Raw genomic sequence first — 15,141 nt, forward strand, 5'->3', positions numbered from 1 at the left:
TCGTTTTGATCAAGCCATATCTAAAAAAAAAAATTACTTGGATCATCATAAATATTTGAATCATATTCAAGGCTAAGACAAAAGTGTTATTAGTGATGGAAATGAAATATGATAATAGATTAGAATTTAAAAAAAGTTGTGCACTTGGAGTATTTCATTTGATTGATTTGACACAATACAAGTTGCAACTATTATTACAAGTTGTACTGCTATTACTACTGCTACTACTGATAATGATAATAATCATGATGATAATAAGATAGTAATGAGAGTGATAATGGTGATACTGATAATTCCCAAGAAAGCATTTGTAAATTTGTTTTGATGTTTCTGATCTACTTCATCAAGAATTGACAGAACTGTCATAGTTTTAATCATTCAGCAATTTAATCAAATAATTCCAATGGTTTAGCCCTAACTTATAGGTTCATCATGGCTGTATCATAACACTTTGTACCAGTACCCCATCTTTTTTTGTTTGTTTGTTTTTTGTCTGCTCATCGATCAGTCCTATCAATGCAACTTGGATTTTATGCCAAGAACTTCCTGAATCACTAACACATCTAATTGTGATTGATCAAAAATGTGAAAAAAAGTGTTTGTTATCAGTCTTGTGACCTCTGCAGAGTGAATGTCAATACTAACAAGCATCAATCCTGGGAAGAGAGACAGAAAGAGGGGGGAAAAAAACCCTGATAGGTTCAAGGTTTCATTTGATCATCATTATTACATTTTTTAGAGTCTGCACAAGCTTATATAATTTGAGCTGTGAGAGTATAAAAGAGTGCTCAAATGACGGCAATCACCGAGAAATTACCACTCATAATGTAATTGGGTGTCAGGTGATGGGTTATTCCCGTGAAATGGGTGGGATCTGAGTAAATATTTTCAAGGAAGACAAAATAATTTGTTACCTCTTAACCAGGCACTCTGGTTAATGGGGCAAAGCCTTGTATCTGTCACTGTGGCTGACTTTGTGCAGTAAAACTAATTACTGTGCGGTATTTGTCGCAGCTTATGCTACAAATGTAAATGCCAGTCACATGTTAATGCAAAGCATGTGCTATAAAGGTTGATATTTTTGCGCATGTACTTTTTCACGCTCTGCTGAGTAACACAAAGTTCACATGTTTTAAATTCTGCGGAATCAAGACATTACGGAGTGGTACATATAACAAGCAAAAATATTTGTGTGCTTTTATTTCCTCGTGAGTTCCTGGTCATGCTGTGGGTATTAGTTGTATGGCATATACATATTGCTAGTCGGGTTTGGAGGGAAAGTGATGTATGATGCTTAACAGACTTGTTTGTCTGCTTGCCACATGAGAAATGGAAAGGAAAGCAAAGAATACACCTTTACAATTGGAGCAGAGCTTTAGGAACGACCAATGCTAATCCTTACACCAGTTTCACTTTGGTGTTGAGATTTTTTTTTACACTTTCATAACTTTTTTATACTTATCATTGATAGCCATATATATACACTTGTACCAGGAAAGGGAATTCGTAAGCACATATAGGTGCTATTTCCTATTACAGGCAATCATTTAGGGGTATCTATTGGAAATGATGTAGGGTTTTATTAGTAATGAAAACTACATGCTATGAGTCAGATTGTTAAATTCCCCATGACCATTAATAAGGTGATTTAATTTCTTCTTTTTTTTGTTTTGGTGTAAAGGTAATGGTTGCAGGATGGGGGATTGGGCCCTCACATTGATTTACTTTGCTTAAAGGCGTTATTTACCATTTGCAGATGAAACAAACGCCCAGCTTTAGTGCTTCAAAATAGTTCTAAAATGTGAGTTAGGGATAGAAACAACCAATGTAAAAATTGGAATCAGTTTAGTCAATGTTAAGTATTGTTAAATATAGAAATGCGAACAAAAGGTAAAATAAAAACGTTTCTTGTCTAAACCGTCTACAGTTATGGTTTATTGAGAAAAAAAGTGATATCTCCTTTAGGTTTTATTGCAAAATTTTTATACGGTAGGATGTTTTGTTATACAACTGACCTACACAAATGCATCAAAAGTGATATCTTGAACATTTTTGAAATCACTGCTCCCAAAGGTAAACATTACCTTTGATATTGAGTACAGAGGTCTTACCCCAACATATTTGTGTCTGTATGTCAGTGAGGGGGAAAAAATCATTGACTCAACAAGTATTCCTAAATAAAAGTTTTGGACACAAATATTGGCCAGGCCTTGAATATGATAATCAGTGTGGAATCTATTCCATAGAACATTTCCGAGAACTGTGCGTGAGATGTTTCACGGGCAGTGTCCGGGAAAGTTGGCACAATTTCTTTGCTTGTCAGCGGACGACATATTCCATGCCAAGGTGTAAACGTAACCACTGACCTTGAACATACCTCATCTACTTCCTTGTTTTCATCCTCTGTGTTTTGAGGCAAATTGTAGCCTAGGGAACATGCACCAGTAACTAACACTGTGCGTGATGCTCATTAAATGCCTTAGGATGGAAGTTAGCTCCAAAGTCACATGCAGCTATGATGTGATGGTCCTTTCCGAGTACTGAAGTGGATTTGGTCCTGCCATTTGCAGAGCAATTCATTTGCATGTTTCTGCCATATGTGAGATATATAATTTCTTCATTCAGAGTAAGAGAGTACATATATTTTTGTCATTTTTTTTTTCTGAACTTGTCAAACATAATGGTAATGAGCAATGCCCCTGAAATTTAAGTGAGCAGTCTTGTACATCTTGAATATTTCTCTTTTTTACTCATTTTTTAAAGTTTGTTCTTTTCTGTTTTTGCTGTAATTTTTGTTTACAGTATCTGGCAGTGCTGCAGCAACACTTTGCTCACAGTACATGTGTTGATGGATTGAACATTCAAGGCAAGGGACTTACAAATCACTGCACTGTCTCTTACCATTGTACAATGGTCATTTAGTTGACTAATGCCCACATAATTTTAGTTGCCACACAATGAGTTTTGATTGCCCTGGACCCATAAACATGTTGGGCAGAGACACTTACGAGACATACATTATGCTGCCTTAACCCTGTCAGATCGAGTCACCAATTTCAAATGTCATTGACTCTGTACACAGTAACATCGTCCAGGGTAATTATACAGGTGAAGTCACTGACTCTTTTTGAATGATGTAGCCAAGTAGTATTTAAGACCGCTACAAAAGTTTACAGGCGGTATTTGATTCAATGACCAATTTGTTGACAAGGGTTGTTATCTATATTATGTCGCCAAAGTGGACTATTATTTACATAAGCATATCTATTACAGATAAATGTATGTAGATATGTGTGTGTGTGTGTGTTCGTCTTGTATCCCGAAATATACATGTGTGTATTCATAATTCATATATTCAGAAATATATAATTGTATATGTATACGTATTATATGCATAAATTTATATATAATATGTTTATCAGCAATAGATAGGGTAATGTAAATAATCACCCACTTTGATGACAATACTACAAAGATGATAACAACTCTTATCAACAAATGATACTCATCCCTGTCTATTTGTTGATCAAAGAAGTTTTGAGAACTGACAGTTGCTAGCCTGATAATGTTCTCTATTTAATTTCTAATTCACGTGAACTCGAGTGGAAAAGATATGGAAAAAATATCATGTTTTCAAGTTCCTGTGCTAGTAATGACCTTTGCAATCGTTGTGCAATATGTAAAGAAGACAATTTTTTGGAATCTGATGATTCAGTTTGATTTTGATTGAATTAATTTCTGGATTTTGATTCAGTATCAAATATAATACAATCACTACAATTTATGTGACATAAAATGAGTGCAGTATGTATATATAATTACATAATCATTATTTGAGTTTGTTATGGTACATGGATATAATGTGATGTACTGCAAGCTTTTGAAACAGGCTCTAAAGCCTGAATTGGCCAAGTGCAGCATTATCTGCGTATGTTTCCGGTGATTACTGTTTGAGATGCTAATTTGCTGGCGATGAGCAATGCGCATGGGACGTTGGTCCTCGATCGCCACTACATGTACAGGTACATACGGCGTGGCTCATTTGTATTCCAGACAGTCAATTTTTCCTGAATCCATGGAGCTGTACTTGTGTATGTTTGCAAGAAAGGTTTCTTGTCAGTTTAATATTGGTGACCTTTTTTTTTTTCTCTCTTGTCTTCAGTCAGCTCCCACTCTGACTATCCCACACCATACACAGACAGGGTTATACATTCTTTTTTTTTTCTCCATGAGCAGCGAAGGTTGCTGTTATTTGTGTTCTATCTTTTTTTTTTTTTTCTGAGGGGTACTGTAACCATCTGTGCTTTGTAGCAGTCTCCCCCCCCCCCCCGTTTCCAAATGCCTGTTAGATTATCCATTATTTGATACAGCATTAATTTGTTTTTTTATGACTCTGTCTAAAGTTTGTTGCCCTATTACATAACAATTCACAAGTTTATGTGAATGTTTGAAATAATTTGTGTTCGTGCAATTATGCTGTGTTAATGGTCGTGTGAAACCGATTGTTGGAAATGGAAATAAATGAAAGGAGGTGAAGTACACACTATATTGGTAGGTGTAAAAATTTCCAAGGAGAACTCACAATAGAGATTTATCCCTTGTAGATCAATGTATGATGGAACTCTCGATAGAACAGTACATGGTTGATAATTTTGTGTTATAAACATGAAGGACATATATGTATACATAATGTCCCAAACCAAGTTAGACAGTATCATAGTGGTTGTCAGTAAAAGTATTGGATTTCCAACTGATTCTGCTGATGCTATGAAATATTTATTCTCAATAGTTCCCAGCTCATTTGCTTGATGGAAAGAATAGAAATAATAAATGGGGATGCCTGCATCTGATACAGATGAAATCGTGCTGTTAAATATGAAGGTCAGCACACTGCTTTGTTCTCTTGAGCATCGTCAGAGCAGAGCAGAATTCATTTGTTGGACGCAGGATGTAGGCAGACCGCCAGACAGTGGAACTACAAATAAAAAGTGGTTTTCAGGCTACAGTACACTCATTTTCCCCTAGAGGACAGTGGAAGTGTCCACATTGTACACAATAGGGTATTTCTACTGTATAAGTGACCATTTCTCGCAGTTTTTACAGCTGAGGGTTATACAACTTTTCACTCACCAGTTGCCTTCGCCCATTGTTGACGTATGAATATTTGTATCATGATTGAAATGTGACATTCTTTTGACACCATCAAATCTTGTACATTTCAAATCTACATAAATCCTATAGGCGATGGTCAGAAGTCGCTGGTCTGCTGAAAAGAAATGACATTGGTGAAGGCTAATACTATACTTTTTAGCCCTGTTTGAAGAAAAAACTCTCAACATTGATGTATTTCTTGGTTTCTTTTTTTTATAGAGTATATAGGGAATGAGTTTTGAGTTATGATTGTAATTGTCATACACTATGTACATGTATTTGGAGCATGTATGATTTATGTTAACTTGCAGTTCAATTGATGTATTAAATGTGAAATGAAATCAGTTCATATTTGACTTTGATACTATTTTTCTCACATTGTGTATGATATCATTTCTAACAGTGGGCAGTGTATGTCCCATAAAAAATGCTTTAAAATGTGAAATATCTTTAAGGGGGCAACTGACCTTGGCAGGATACAGGTAGGTAAGTTATGATGCTATCAAAGTTTAAAAAGAAATGGAGTTAATGAATAGATGATTCATTAGAAGGATGCAGACATGCAGGGGTTGGGTAGAGGAATGCCACTTATTGTTTACCCACACAAAAAGAATTGTGGTGTGTGGCCCCTTGGAGGGGTGTGAACCTGCTACATTTGGTAGTGCACAGAGAACGTGGGTGCCCCGGCTGCTCCTGTTAACAAAGTGCCTGCAGTTAACATGATTTCGAAAAAGGTGGAACTACCCATGGGAGATGGAACATGGTATAAATGTGGTAAAATATGTCTTTCTTCTGTGTGTGTGTGTGTGACAATGAATTTGTTGATATAGCGAGGACCTTGATCCACTTAAATGCTGCATGGTTGTGCACTATTGAGCAGACAATCTGCAAGATTGAGGTGCCTTCTTCAGAGACCAAAAGAAAGAAAGAAAGAAAGAAAGAAAGAAGACGGATTCTTCCTACTCAATATGTCACAATGCACAGAGCTTGCTAGACGAAGAATGCGTTTGGAAGAATGAACTGTTTTTAACCCCCTCCCCCTTGTATTTGAGGGGTGGGGGTTGAGAGTTAATCTTAGAAATATCCTACTGTACAAATTCCATGTGCATCTCACAAGCTATTTAACCCAAAAGGGGAGTACAATACCCCTTTGAGTTTGAATACCAGGTCACATTTTTTTTCTCCAATTCTGTCTATTATTCAACTTCACGCATATATATTGTATTGTGTACAGATCAGGTGGGCCATTTCAGGGAATTCCCCTGCCACCAGATTTATGTCTTTTATGTCATTGAATCCAATTGAAACTTGCCTCATGAGTTTACTCACCATCTGATAAGCAAAGGCCCGCACAAACATAGAGCCTCCTTGGTCAGACAGGGAAGTCAAACAGCACATTGAATTATGCACGCATCCCTTGACATCACATGCATGTCGCTTTAAAGAAAAGAAAGAAAAACAAAACCAAGGGTATCGAAAATGTCAACAAGGATAAACTGTTAGGAAATTGACAGAAGGTCATATGGGCAATATAGATGTTGGGGGAGCCTTGTAGAGTCTCAACACTTTTATTGGACGGCAGACGATACTCGCTGCTCATGATTGAGGCATTTTCTGCATATATGTCCGTGGATGGGACATTGGCTTCGGACTGCTGGTGATTGCACAATGAAATACTGACGAGAACATAACAGCGTGCAAGGTAGTAAGTCTTGTACTTTCAATAAACTTTTATATGAAGTCATTTTTTCTTTCTCTCCAGCAAAGCCTGCCGTAAGTGAGAGTAAATTGCTACTGGTACAAGCTCATGTTTTGTGCCACTTTGAAACCTACGTCATGATGTGTTAAAAGGTCCTTGCTGCAGTTCATATTGCCATGTATTTGTTTTCAGCAAGATCGATAACATTTTCTGTCTTGTGCCATGATGTTTGATGAGCTTCAGTGTCATGCTATTTTGGGTAAATAGTTCTGAAAAGGTTCTGAGTAGCAGCCAATCATTAAGTAATTTTGAAGACTAAGCTAGAAACAGACTCATTTTAGCTTGAAAACATCAGTTCATCAGGGCCACCCATCAGACTATGCAGTGTGTGTTATAACAAAATGTGTACCAGTACATGAACAGAGCCTTTCTTTATTTTGCAGCCATTGAAAGGTGTGCATTGAAAGTTTGAAATAAACCAAGCTGAGAAATTCATAATGTTCACTGATTTCTCATGTCGCACACATGTAGAATGTAACAACTGATATTTCACTAATTTGTTCAATACCTGAAGCTAATTTGAATATTGAATACCATCCACAGACATTTTTGATTTTTTTTTTCAAATAAAAATTTTGAGGATCTCCTGGCATGATTACCACTTATACGTACATTGGATGTTCAATCCCTTTTGAACACTTTACCATCATAATCATACATTTAGAGTTTATGAGGGATGTGCTCGTATGGATTTTGTTACAAAGCTGACAGAAAATTCAGCAACTGTTTTCATGTTTCACCCCTCCCCCCCCCAAAAAAAAAAAAAAAAAAAAAAAATATATATATATATATATATATATATAAAATAAAAGAAAAGAAAAATGGATGAGATGGGATGGGGGAACCAGTAGGGGATTTAACTGTGTTGCATTCATCACTCTTTGTGATAAAAGAACAAACAAATGTTTCCAATGAAAATGGCTGCAATATGTATTGAGTGGCTGGATTCAACTCCTATTAATACTATTTCTGTTCTTGATAACATGGTTTAGTGAATTGTTACGAATGTTGGACAAAAAAAAAAACACACACCAAAACACAAACAAACATGGTCGATACCACTTATTCCCAAGAGAACCAAACCAAATATATCCCACTTAGAAGTACTTGGGTAATGTGGGCCATTTATAATCCATATCATTTTTGGGAAAAAAAGGGAAATGTTTGTTTGTGTTCAGGTTTTCTCAAAGCAAGTCCCGGCTCTCCACGCTTCCTGCTGTGATTCTGAGAATGCAATGGGAATCTAAAATGCGATGCCCTTGCTGGCTTTCAAAATACTTTATCAAACAAATCATGCACAAAATCCATGTAGTGTTTGTTACGCAGCTGACGGGTAATTCTAGTGTCTTTTTGTGGCATTTAAGTATGGACACAACAGGAAAAAGAGGAAACAAAAGTGTGAAGCGATACGTCCGAGACATTTACTAATTTCAGCCAACTGACTCCATTTTTCATCAGCACGATGGCATTATTTAGAAATCTTGTCTTCCTCACTATTTCACCAATTCTTGGTAACCATCTATAAAGAAAGCATGCAGTGATTCCCTCTCATCTTCCCCTTTTATCATTTATACCTCCACCAAGGGAAGAGGTTATGTTTTCTTCGGCGTTTGTTTATTTGTTTGTCTGTTTGTCTGTGTGCAAAATAACTCAAAAAGTTCTGAACGGATTTGGATGAAACTTACAGGAAAGTTTGAGAGTGACACAAGTAACAGATGACTAAATTTGATCTGGCAATTTTTGTGGATTTTATGAAGGATTTTCAATATTTTGGCAGGTGGAGTTCAAGCTGTGCATTTTTGAGGTTTTCATACGCGCACTAAAGTGCATGCTGTAGTTTCTGCTAAGGCGAGGCGCGCCGCATAGCTGGAAGTTGAAGACATAACAAAAGGCTTCTATATTGGGGAATCGGGGGACTTTCAGCACACATATGTATGGGTGGAACTCACTGATCTCTCATATGGAAGAACAAGATCAGTGGTGGAAATGAGATGCTTTGCAGAGGTCTGCGCTCCCAGAGTGCTTCTCTAGTTCTTTTGTACTATTGACTGATATAAGCATCATCACCAAGGTGCCTCGAGATATGAAAATGGATGTGTTTTGGGTTTGTTTTTTCCAGCGGAAGTTTTACACAATGACCAGTAATGTACTGCCCTGGGATGCTTGCTTTTGATGCAGTAAAAGACAAAGCGGTTTCTGTTTCAGAGCTCTGTACAACACTGGGCTGTACAATACAATTCCATGCGATATATACTGGGTCCTTGAATTTCGAGTCTGATGCTCTCAAGTGAACCAAATGTTAATAGTATACTTTGAGGTGAACTGGCCTTCAAACTAAGTGCTGTCAATGTCTGAAGTCTGTGACTGCCTTGCCTTTCTTGAAAGGTGTTTTGGAAGAACAAAATCGAGCTTTTACTCTGCTCTGCTTCACACACAAGTGTCAGAGGTCAAAGTTCATAGTTACCATCCATAGCTTTTTTTGAACAAGAAATGCATTATGTATATATTATAGGTGCATTTTCTTGACAGTGGGATTATAGTGCAGTCAATGAGCTTTTCAGCTTTTCCCTACTTTTGAGCTCAGATTCTGATCAAGCAGATCATACTCTAGATGTGCATGACGTAATTTCTTGTCTGTTTCAGTGAAAATGCCAAAAGCAGCATTATGTCTGACAACACAAGCATTATGACAGTGACATGAAGACTCATCGTACACCCCTTTCATTCTCTTTTGCCAGTTTGAAAGGGGTTTTGACCGATTCGGGTTCGTTGAGGGCAGTAGACAATTTGTGGCACTGGGCGCAGCCATTAGCTCAAATTGCGGTGTCCCAGCCGACCCCCCCTCCTTTCCCCCACCCCCGGGCAACATGTTTATCGCGCACTTAGTAGCAGGAGTACGCGCACTTGTAACAAAGGTTCACGCATTAAGCAAGCGTTCGCTCACTCAGTACGAGACGCCTATTGGCTATGTAAACAACCATGCATCAGTTTTTCATTCCTTGCACGTGAGAGGGGTGGGGGAGAGGGAGGGGGGGTCGGCCGGGACACCGCAGTAATGGCGCTGCCCATGCCGATAATACACAAACCGCCTCACAGAATCGGTCAATATGTGGCCGCCCACTTCAAGACCCACAAAAACTTGCAATTCAGCATTCTCTGTAATGGACCAAAATATGTCATTTGGGTTGACCAGCTCAAATTTTATGATTTTAACCTGACAGACTAATCTTTTTTCTTCCTACTGTCCAAATTAGGAGGCTTAGAATAAAACCAAATCAAGATATTAGCATTTTTTTTCTGGACCATGTTTTTGTTCATTCATCTTGTTCATTCACAGCATGCATGAGTAACCCCAATCTTTAAATCCTTTTTTCCCCCCTTTTCTAGGAATGAGATTACCCCTTTCAACTCTCGCTTATTTCAATCACTTTTTGAATGGGTTAGGAGGGTCCAATTTTAACAAATTATGTATCATTTGAAAGCTTAGAGCTTATTCTTGGAAACTGCATAGAAAAGTGAAACTTCATTCTGGCCAGCTTTTGTGTGGATTTTGAGCTGGGCGGTCACATACAATTTCTCTGAAACTGTGTGAGTGAAACTGTCACTTTAAAACAAAACAACAACAACAACAAATTATGTCTCTCCTCAAGATGTTTGAAGAAAGATTGGAGTAATTGAATTTTTTGGTGTACAAATACACTTTAATATTTTGGTGGATTTAGACATTGTCTCGCATTTTCCCTTTACTATTTCAAAGTGGATCAAGAGTAAATTGTAAGAAAATAGGCCAGAAAGTTTGGTTTACACTTGTAAACAAACACAGGAGGAAAATATGGAATAATCATGTTTTATAAGAACTGTCATAAGAAGTGAGCTCCCGTCCTGCAAGCCCTCACAAGATATATTTCACAAGTGGCTTTATCTCTACTATTGCTCTTGTTTAACCCATTGAAGACTAGTCCCAAGTATACTCCAGCAGGTGTCTATGGGAAATGTGTGTTATAGCAAAATCAGTCTGTCCTCAATGGGTTAAAGAGAATGCATGAGAAATCTGTGTCTAAGATTCTCAGCAGGTTTACTCATTCATGTTTAACAGATTTCATGTAGGCCCTATATGTATCAGTCCTATAGTATGTAAAGAGAACCCTTCTTTGGGAACCCCAAAGGCAAAACAGCAACGTGCAAAATCAGAATAGTATTCTTAACTGATTTTTTTCTCTCTCTCCTTTCTTTGTAGAGACTTCATCATTTTGTGTGTGTCTGTGTGTGTGTTTGTGCGTGTGTAGGTTTCTGATGATGTAAATATATCCCTTTCAGTGAAAAAGGAAGCACATCCCATATTCTATGCGAATGTCACTATGTACATGTATTGGGTATTCCCCTTACTCAGTCGTAGGACAGATTTGTAATCAAAGGGTATTCTGGAATTTGTCAGAAAAAAAAGAAAATGTATCTTTCAGGCAAATGCAGAAGAATTTTTCCAGCACTATATTAGTGTTTGTTGGTGTTCTTTGCTTGTTTGTTTGTTTGTTTGTTTGTTTATTTGCTTAAATTAACAAACCAACTGGCTTGTTTAGTTTAAATTGTTTGCCAACAACTTCCAGGAGTAATAATGTGCAATGTGTTCCTGGATGTTTATTGCGTACGTGTTATGAATCAAAGGAATTCATGCATGAACTGAGTAAGTGCAGTCGTGATTATCAACCTGCTGAACTTCACTATAACCTGGATATGTGGTTTGTACTACAGTCTTAGTTAAAAATATTCTGTTGAGACACTGACTGAAAATTTCATTTGTTGTATTTTCTTCTTTTATTATTTCTCATGAATGGTGGCAGGCTTTCCAAGGCAAGACAGGAAGAAAATATCTTTGGACGTGGCCAGCTGTAGAGTCAACATCTGCCCGCAGATGGTGAAAGTTCATTGAGGTAGGTGCATTGTGGGACTTGGAGACTTCTTCTTTTATACTTTTTCTTCTCATTCTTCTTCTCATTTTTCTTCTCATTTTTCTTCTTTTTCTGGCACAATGTGCCTGGTTGATATTTGCTGAACATAAGCCAGTTCGCAGTTCCACTTTGCGCATGAGCAGAAGAAAGGTCAAAAGAAGAACAGGCATGTTGGTTTTTGAATTCACTGGGATAAGCAGCTGTGATGTAAAGATTATTCATGTAAATGTAATCCTTATAAATGCTGCTTGCCAGCACATCCACCTGACAGCAAAAGTGGTATTTGGCATTATCAATAGAAAGAGATTGTTAATACATTCAATGCAAAATATTTGAAATGGATGTTTTCCCAAGTGTTAATTGACGGATCATTTTGGTCATCTGACCTACGCAAGTTCATTCTTTGTTTGAACAGGATCAATGAATTCCATGAATTGTAATGTCAAGCTTAAGCATTATGCCTCTCTAAAACGAGTGAAGTGCCCCTAACCAACTGAGAAAAAAGAAAGGTCATTCAGACCGATGTGCCCATGAGCTAACTTCAAACTGGCCTATTGTTAGTTGCCCGGGGCTGAAGATATCTCTATAAAGAAAGTGAAGCACCACCTTCGGTGCAAGGTGACTTCAACCCATTGAGGACGAGCTGATTTTGCCATGACACACATTTCCCATGGACGCCTGCCCGAGTATACTCCGGACTAGTCCTGGACAGGTTGATAAATGGCATAAAATCAAACAAACACTATAGTAGAAATTTAATAAAAGTTGGATATAAAACTGGAATTTTTTTCTCAATTTCAAGTCTTTTTGGGTCATACAAATTTTTTTTGGTCATATAAAACAGTGATATTCATCACAATCATGTGTGTATATTCAGTTCAGTTCAGTTCAAATTTATTTCATTTTTTCACAATGAAATAATATATAAACATAATTCTCACTTTCTTCAGTGATAACAATGATGCATATAAATTCATACAAAGAAAGCAATTATTAAAAACTTACAGTAAGAATACATTACACAATGGTTGGTAAAGTAACAAAAGTGAAATAATTGTCAATATGCATTGTGTGAAAAAAACACACATTGTATTCATCATATTAGGTAAAGTGTCGAGTCCACCACCTCACAAATGTCCCATTGATTTGGACTTACACATCATCACCATATCAAAAGTTTCTTATTCATTTGAGTAAATAAAAGGGAATGGATAATATCCTATGCATCAAATTGTTGTAGAGTTGTAATAACTTCCTGAATGACAAAGATGAGTTAAAAAGTGGAAAGGAGTTTTAGTTTCATACCATCAACCAGAGCCTTACTTTTGATTTCAATTTTATGTCCAGACCAGCATAAAAGTTGCTAGGTGATGGCCCCATCCTCTCATCTAGTTTGCATTGTGTGGTTGTAAACACTCTTGAGACTTCAGCATTTCTCAAATTTTCCATTTGGTGTTGGTTTTGATGAAATTTTAGCCATTCTGATCTTCCAGGGAAGTTGATAGATCATCAGCAGTTTTAAGTTACTGAAGGGCTTCTAAAGATATATTCATTGTCTCATTCAGTGAAGTTTATGGTGGTTAAGTGAGATAGAGATGAATACAGGTTCAGTATTCAAGAATTAAGAGCATTTGAAGGTGAAATCTAAAAACAAAGTACAAATGCAGATATTCCTTAATGGTTCAGCAAATTTTTAGGGTGGGGTATAGATATGTGAAATCTTAATGGCCAGATCTTTTGAAGTTCCCACCTCAATCACAAGTAGAATAAAATTTTATGGACAAGTCCACATTCGGACCCATTCAATGTTTGCTCATTATGTGGATTTTAGAAGGCAGTTTGTCACACTATGGATTCAGTGCAAGAACAGGCGAACATTCACTGACATGTAGACAGAGATTAAAGGAAATGTTCAAATTCAGTATATCACCACAAGCATGGCTAATACATTTTTTTTTTGTCTACTATTTCTGTACATAAGTATGTGTGAGTCATATCTACTGGACATCCCAGTCACGCTTTTGCGATCCACACAAAACGCATGACATATTTCATGCACAAGCTATTTGTATATTTGTGTATTATGTCTTTATGTCGTGTCTGTATATGCATTTTGTGACTGAATCAAATCAAATCAAATCAAATCAAACTTGGTTGCTGATTGTTACTATTGAAACATGCAACTTGTATGAGAATTACAGGTACAGCTATAACTGACACTCTATTCTGAATATTAAAGTCAGACTTAGCTTTGCATAAAACAATATATAATTTCCTCTACTATACCCTTACATGTAGCATCTTGTGAAAACAACTTTATCAAGTTATCTTCCTCCAATTCTGTTTAAAGCACCTCAAAATATGATATATATATATATTTTTTTCTAGACTTAAATATGAGAAATTGAAGTTTTCCTGTTGTGGAAGGTCATTGGTTTAGCTTTTTTTCAGAAAAGAAAAAAACAAATGACATTCTGGAAGACTGTACACCATTCACGTCATGTATTCAACAATTTTATCGAGCATAATGAAATGACATCATGGTATCGTGACATAGTTGAATTGCCAAGATAATGATGCCATAAAAAAAATATGACATACAGAATTTCAAGCACTTTTTCTTCTGGTGTACATTTGGTTTTGCTAATAGACTTGTGTTAATACTAGTCTAAGGAGTAATGACATCACTACCCCTTTAGTGTTAGTCAGCTCATGTCTGTATAAGACTCGTCCGTCAGAAGAGAGAGAGAAAAAAAAACGCATGTTATCTGCCAAAGCCATACCAGTCTAGCTTGGCATGTTCCTCTCTTTACCACATAATACAAAGCGCACATTTGCTATTTTTCGATGCCTGCGTGATACCGCCCCCACCCCACCCTCAGCAACAGTAGACATAGGAAGCAGAAACATGTGTTAGCTGCTTCTGCAAAAGGGAAGTTACGTTTTTCCTTCCTTTCAACAATGGGGGGGGGGGGGGATGTATTTGTCTGTCCTTCAGCTTTTTTTAAAGGATTGTTTGTGTCAGCAATTGAAGTTATTCATTCACACGACCTGTAGTACCATTTGAGGATTTTTTCAAAGAAGTGTTGTATATCCGGTTGTTGCTCCATGCAGGAACTCATGAACTGTATTTTCTTTCGTCAGTTAGAAGAGCACATCAATGTAAAGACATTTCCCACTGTTTGATTACTGTTCCAGGAGGAAATGATTTAATCAAAAATTTTTATGAATGTCATCGCTCCCAGCGGCCAACAATCATCAGAAGATTATCCATTACTGTACACA

At 36.9% G+C, this 15,141-nt stretch overlaps 1 long non-coding RNA gene across 1 annotated transcript in view; it reads left to right on the forward strand.

Annotated features, from left to right (window-relative positions):
• Positions 1 to 15,141, forward strand: part of LOC139729905 (uncharacterized) — an 82,277-nt gene that overhangs the window by 48,675 nt on the left and 18,461 nt on the right. The window contains exon 3 of the long non-coding RNA XR_011710892.1: positions 11,749 to 11,838. This is a non-coding gene — a long non-coding RNA (uncharacterized lncRNA). The remainder of the gene's footprint in view (positions 1 to 11,748; positions 11,839 to 15,141) is intronic.

Source organism: Diadema antillarum, unplaced genomic scaffold, assembly GCF_040938485.1.
Source record: "Diadema antillarum isolate AM-2024a unplaced genomic scaffold, OU_Dant_1.0 seq00000269_RagTag, whole genome shotgun sequence".
Classification (NCBI taxonomy): domain Eukaryota; kingdom Metazoa; phylum Echinodermata; class Echinoidea; order Diadematoida; family Diadematidae; genus Diadema; species Diadema antillarum.